At 32.5% G+C, this 7,469-nt stretch overlaps 1 pseudogene; it reads right to left on the bottom strand.

Moving 5' to 3' along the window:
* Window positions 1-925: 925 nt before the first annotated feature.
* Window positions 926-2,585, bottom strand: LOC149220622 (AAA-ATPase At2g46620 pseudogene; annotated as a pseudogene).
* Window positions 2,586-7,469: the final 4,884 nt, after the last annotated feature.

The following is a 7,469-nucleotide window of genomic DNA, read 5'->3' as shown; positions in this document are numbered from 1 at the left end:
GTCCTTGGTCCTTGAAACTCTTTTTTTTCTGAAAATACTTTAATTTAGGGCATCAAGGATTGAAAGTCTTACTAGTCAATCTAGTTTGTTTATTTGACACACATAACAAAAATGTGATTTTAGGAAAAACACATTTTATATATCGTTGTTGTGAAAATTGACATAAAAAAATGACATAAATGCAATGAAGAACACAAAGAAAGATTCACAATTACTACCTAATAATTGAATCAATAAACAAGGTTACATCTATGGTTATCCAATAAACCTACAGGGTTATGGATAAACGACTAGTCAAATCCAAACAGATGCTTCTATCAACATACTTGCATGATAGCACCATTATAGATATTAACAAAAATAAAACATAATTGTATTGTGAATGTAATGTTATGAGTGAGAGAATAAATAATTTTGAAATCACAAAATAAGATGGTTCTTTTGTATGTTGTATCATGAGAGAAAAAGTATGAAACCTGGTATCATAGATATTTTCAATTGCATTGAGTTAATTATCACTTTTATTAAATATATTTAAATTAGTTAAAATTAATATATATTAAAATATTTATAATCTTGAAAATTATTTTTAATAAGTTAAGTTTTAGTGAGTGTTTTTTAATAAATCACCAATAAATGTAACTATATGAAGTTTTTCAAAACTTTAAATTTTATAAAATTAAAAAATTTTGATTTTATAAAATTATATTTTTTTTTTTCGGAAATTTAGATTTCATAAAATTTTATTTTTTATATCGTTGTATTGGTCTTAACCCTGAAAAATCTAACTTACTTTAGGTACCATATGTGGACTAAATGGAAGTGCTTACTGGATTTTCATAAAAGTAAAGGTCAAAGTCCAAAGTAAACAATCATGCTTTCAGTGCCAGGACAAATGGTATAGAATAAGAAAATTAATTCACAAAAAGTCAAAGTCCAAAGTAAATAATCAACCTTAGTGAGCTTGTTTTCTTCAACAAGCCAATCGTCAAATTGTGGAGTCAGTAAACTGTAAGTGTTCACACTCAAATTTTCTGGCTTGTTTTGCCTTGAAGACTTCTTCAAACGCCTTGGCAATGAAGGCTCATACAATTTCATTAATCGCTGCTTAATGGAGTTCCTGGAATTCCTGGACTCAACAGAAATACAGGTTTATTTTTATTCTTCATTTTGAATAGTTGAGTCCCATTTTCTGTTGGACTCTCGGCCACAACCCCATTCCCTCTTCGCCTACCACTCGATTGCAGAGCGCTTATCAGAGCCTTCAAAGCACGAATTGGAGAACTTTTATTCACTAACAGAATTTCTCCCACCTCAGCTGGTGTCATACAACCCCCTGCCTGAAAAGCCTCTTCAACCCCACAGAAAAGCTTATGTTCTTTCATACCCAAATAATTGTCTGCCAAGATTTTGAAAGCAGAAAAGGTGCAGTGAGGAAAGTAAATATGCATATCCATTCTCCCAGGTCTCAAAAGGGCGGGATCCAATCTATTTTTATTATTTGTGGTAAACACTATAATTTTCTCCTCACCACAGCTGGACCAAAGCCCATCAATCAAATTCAGCATCCCAGAAACTGTAACTCTGCCACTCTCGTGTCCATCATCATCATTATCACCATGGTCCTGATGTCTCTGTTCTTCATTGTTCACACCGCTGTGCCTTGGCAGATCCAAAGAAGAATCAATATCCTCAATCACAATAATAGATTTATTGCTTGTCTGCATCAAAAGCATTCTGAGCTCCGAATTATCATTCACCTTCGTCAATTCCAGGTCATAGATATCGCAATGCAAGTAATTAGCCATGGCTGCAATCATGCTGGATTTCCCTGTACCAGGAGGCCCATAGAGCAAATAACCGCGCTTCCAAGCCCGGCCCAACCTGTGATAGTAATTCTTACCGCGAACAAAAGCATCAAGATCCATCTTAATCTTATTCTTCAGATCTGCTTCCATTGCAATGGTATCGAAAGTTGCAGGATGCTTGAAAGGCACAGAAGTCCAATCAGGATGCTTGAAAGCCAGAGAAGTCCACTGCTGCCTCCCATATTTCTGGCCGTTTGTATAGAGCTTGAGCTCTCTCTTCCTGCGATCAACTTCCTCTGCAACAGCCTGAACATGCTCCAAATAAGGTCTCAAGACAGCAGCCTTGTCACTCTTGTGGATTTTCAAAATAAAACTCCTGGTTGCATCACCCTCACCGTCCTTCTTCTTCACATCATGTATCCACCACAACCTGGCACCTAGAAACACGTCCTCCACACTCTGACCTGCCTCTAACGAAACAAACGTATCTTTGGAATTGTTAGCACTATACAAATTAGCACAATGAGTATCCACAACACCTGCCAGGGTACTGACATAGGTACTAACCTTATTATATAATCCATTGTCTTAGACCCCATCATAGCCATAGTGCCGAGAAATCCTGAAAAACTTGTAAACTTTCCATTTCTCCTGCCATGATTCCAGCCATCTCCTCACCATTCCCAGCAGCAGGGGAGGGACCAGGTACCAAAAGACTAGTATGATCCCCATTAAGGAGCAAAAATAGGTAAGGGAATCCATTGGCAAATTCAAATCTCAAACAGACAGAAGAGAATCCAACTTTCTAACAGATTGGCTTAAGCTCCCACGATTTCGTACCAATGGGTATCATCAAGGCAATTCAATCTTGCAGCTACGGCTTCTGTAAATTTTTTTCTCTCTTTTCTAAAAAGCGTATTGTCGGATATCAATTCTTTCAAATTTTATACTGAAACTCTGTTCAGAACACCGTAAAGAAAAAAGGGGCGCCGAGGAATTGAAATTGCGTACGCAATGTGGGCCGAAGAGCACCGTTCTTTGGTGTGAAGAATTTGATAAACATCGTGACGTCTCCGTGTGTAGGTGTTTAGTGTGTCGTGGGAGCGCGTATATATTTGCAGAGTCAAAGGATGCGGGGACCCTGTTCAACCCTGCAATAAACAGTAAAATCAACCCTTATCCCGATTGCAGATTCACCTAACATACTTAGGTGGGTGTTTGGACCCACCTTTCCGTCTCCGTTTATATAGACGGAGGTTGATATTCACTATCGGAATTGTTTATCTCGGAAAACTTTTGCAACCAGAAGCTTGTGTTATGTGTGACATCTGTCGTTGTCTCAGCGCCGTCTAGCCGACAGCTCCAGGCATGGAATTAAATTCAAAATTATAGGGCTACAGCCCCCACCTATGCCAGATTCAAAATTATAGGGCTACAAACCCCCACCTATGCCACCTATGCCAGCTTGTGCAATAGAATAAATGTACAGCACCCATCGATGGCAGCTTGTCCAATGGAATAAATGCACAAGAAAATTATTATTCTAATTTTAATAAGTTTATTAAGTTTATGCATGTAAGTTCCCCATTATTATCTATAATATTCATTTATAATTATTATTTTTTTAAGTTAAAGTTGACCCATAACCTTTTTATACACCGTTAATCAAGGAAATGTGTGTAATAGTTTTTTTGTTATATTTATGAGGCCTTAGGCTATATTAATATTTGTAATGTGGTTATATTAGTAAAATACAAAAAATCCCACGCTCCGTGTGCTTGTTCAGTGTATGTCGATATTACAACTCAGAAGATAGGATAAGAATATTTCACTCTCTCTCAACCATAAATAATAAATAAAATATTCCAATGTTTATGTGAAATAACATAACTTTCTATCAACTTAAAAAAATGATAAAAGTAATTAAAAGCAAAAAAAAATATAAATATAAATGAAATATTTTCTAATAAAAAATAATGTCGTCTATAATTAAAAATAAAAATAAAAATACTTATTTGATTACTTTAAATTACATTACAACTTAGAAGATGTAAAAATATTTTACTCCCACACTCAACTATAAATAAAATATTTAAATATTAATGTGAAATAATATCTAATTGAACAGCTAGTGATAATTTGTGTCACGAAATAGCATATGATCTGCCATTATATATATATATATATATATAAATAAATTTAGTTTCCCCTACCCGAAATCTTTACTGCAGCAAATCTTTGGCTACTGATGTAAAAGACGTTACCTCATGATTATTGTAGCAGAATTTCGATGGTCAGAGTCTAAGGCCTACCAAATTGTGCCTCACTATGCTCCTAATAGCTGTCCATGGTTGCCCAGAGGTTGTGAGAATCATGAATAGGGGAGTTGAATTTTAAAACCAATGCCCATTTAGCGCATGTATGATTGATGCCACGCATTTTCGGTCAAATATTTTAGAAATTCCATGTTTAAAATAATTTTATATTTAGTGTGTGGCTTATATAGTAATTTTTTCTGTAATTTAATATTGTCTCAATCTTGTTCAGCGACCCTAATAAGTTGATGTTTTTTAAGACATGATTTGACTGGACATGATCAATAATCACTTTTGAATCCCCAAAAATTTGCAGCTCCTGAATGTTGAGAAAATCACACATGGCAAGAAGGCCAGATAATGCCATAACCTCAGCTTTATTATTGGATCCAACACCACCGTTCCAATAAATTTCAATCTGCTGCCCTTCTACAGGAATGATATAAACTCCACATGCACAGTAGCCATGTTGAGCCGCCCCATCAAAATAGGCATGCGGGACACCTGTTGGTTCTATTGATAGAGCCTTCCTCCCACTTCTATCCCGAATATGTTTGGAAAGATTCAGTGGGTTGTATTGGAAAAGGATTGATTCAAAAACTGTATAATGATTTTCCATTTTTGAGTTAAATATAGCCGCATTCCTCCATTTCCAAATGGCCCATATGGACAGCAAAGGAATGGATCTCCAGAGAATATTCATGTCACCCCACCATATAAATGCTTCTAATATGGAGGGAAAAGTGATTCTGTTAAGGCTGAAGTGGATAGCCAAATTCTGCTAAATCAACTGTGATTGGGGACGGAGTAGGAAAATATGTAGGTTGTTCTCTGAATTTGATATACAAAGGGGACAAATGGCAGGCCCACTCCAATTCCTTTTTTGGAGATTTTCCCATGTAAGATTCTTGTTGTGGAAGACTAACCAGGCAAATAATATGATCTTAAGGGGGCAGCCTGTTTTCCATAATGAGAGTGGGAAAATGTGAGTCATCAGTTCAGATTCTGAGAGAAGGAGAAGTTGATAGATGTGCTTAACATATACAGAAGATCTTCCACCAAGCCCCTTCCATATAAGGATGTCCTCATCCTCAGTACGAAATTCACTTCTTATAAATAACCTAATTTTGTTTTAATCACATTCATGAATTTACAATAATACTATTTTATTATATTATTATTAATTTTAAATTAAATTACATAATAATAGTATAACTAACTAGTAAAAATGAGATGAAGATAAAATTGATTTTAAAAATAAGTTTCATACATATTCACTTTTTATGATAATCTAATTTTATTTTAATAACAGTGATGGTAAATATGATAATCTAATTTTATTTTAATAACAGTGATGAATTTATTTAGCATTAGAAATAATAATTAATAATATTATTTTATTTATTTATTTATTATTAATTTAAAAGTAAATAATAATAATTTGACTAACTAGTAGATGTGGGATAAAGATAAAATGGAAGTGGAAAAATAGAAATTATTTTACCTTGATAGTTAAACCATTATTAGCATATATTTATTTCCATTAAATGTAAAAAAGTAATTGAGGAGCATATCTAGAATTTGTTTTGTGTAGATAACATGATAGTCCGGAGTTAAGTGGGTTGACCAAAGTAGCTAACTTGATAACATACACGTAAGTCTTCATTGAGGAACATGTGCACTTGATAGTTTTGAATTTGGGTCTCACCTGCTCTTTAATATATTGAGGAAATTATTAAATCATTTAATTCATTCACAAATGAAAGAGGCCTTAAAATTTAGACCTAACCCCTAACTGTGTGTTCGGAATGAAATTCGCTAGTCTTTATGGATACTACGCTACGACTCTTGTTGAGGACTTTGATATTACGTTCTGGGTCAGAATGTTCTTTTTCATATTTGTTGTTTTAAGACTTAGTGGTTATGGTTGGTACTTTTAATTCCTGTAAAAAATAAATACATTTATTATTAAAAATGGTATTCAAAGTATTATTAAAATGATATTTTGAATATGTAATTTAATTTTATGAAGATAAATTAAAAAAAGTAGTTATATGTTTAGTTGTTTTTAATATATAATTATTGGTTAGATTGCGCAAATAAAATTTAATTTTAAAAATTAAAAATATAAATTATATGTTTCATTTGTATATGTATTTCTTTTAAATTAATAATGAATTAAGTATTTTAATATCATGGATATGTTTTTTTAATATAGATATTTCTATAGTTAATAATTTTCTTTTTTAATATAGATATTTTTATAGTTAATAATTTGTTGTTGATGAAGATTTTTGGAAAATTGTGTTAATATCATTATCATGCTCAATTTTTGGGTGAATCCTTTACCTATCTTCATAAATTGTTTTTAATGGAAAAAAATTAATTTCATTCAAATATGGTGGCTTTTATACTCGAAACTGAGGACGTAAAGCATCAAATGTAAATTCAAACACAATTTTCCATGGAAATTTAAAAAATAAAGTTTAAATAGATATTTGTGTCCAAATAATCCCCACATAATTATTAAACAACCGTTATCAAAGAATAAAAAGATTAAAAATATCAAAACTTCAATCTTTAAATTTATAAATTATTTATGAATAAATAGTTTAAGATTCTTTTTAATTAATTAACTTAATTATTTTTTTCACTAGTTAGTTAATATTAACCCTCTTTAAATTAATTGATTTTGCACTTTTTTCATCATCTATTTTCAAGCTTATGTCTTTGAAGATGGATGAAGTATTCACTCAAAACTTTGGACTTACAGTTTCTCCACACATTTTTTCCAAAATTTTTGTCTCCCACACAAATTGGTATTTTATCTTTTAGGTTTTGCTTTAGTATTTCATAATTTTATATTTTTATGGATTTTGCAATAATATAAATAAATAAAATGGCAAGGACTTTAAAATTGTAGAAAATTATGGTTGGTTGTTGGATTTAGGGTTAATGCTTTATCTCTACTAGGGCTTGATGGGATCAAGATGAATGCCCATCCAAAGTTGGTTATTCAATGTTTTGTGGATTAGGGCAAGAAGTTAGAACCCTAGAAGTTAAGTTACCATCTTGTTTAATCAAGATAAGTAATTAAAACAAATCTTACTAGAAGATAACACTCCAAGAGAAAAGCCTTCAACCATAAGATTAATTATGGAATGAAATAAAATCAAAACCCTTGTTGAGAAACCTCTAGGGTATAGCCCAACAAGGAGATTTAATGCTTACATCAAACCAACAAGAGAGAAGTGGGAGAACCTACCCTAGACATCTCACTCTAAATGACAAAGTTTCTCCTCAATGGATTGACCTTGATAGCCTTGTCGTAGTCTAGAATAAGCAC

The sequence above is a fragment of the Pinus tabuliformis genome, chromosome Q (genome assembly GCF_031772625.1).
Source record: "Pinus tabuliformis cultivar Carrire ecotype Pingquan chromosome Q, CPIR1, whole genome shotgun sequence".
NCBI lineage: Eukaryota > Viridiplantae > Streptophyta > Pinopsida > Pinales > Pinaceae > Pinus > Pinus tabuliformis.
The sequence above is the reverse complement of the archived record's forward strand: the minus strand, read 5'-3'. Positions and strand labels throughout refer to the sequence as shown.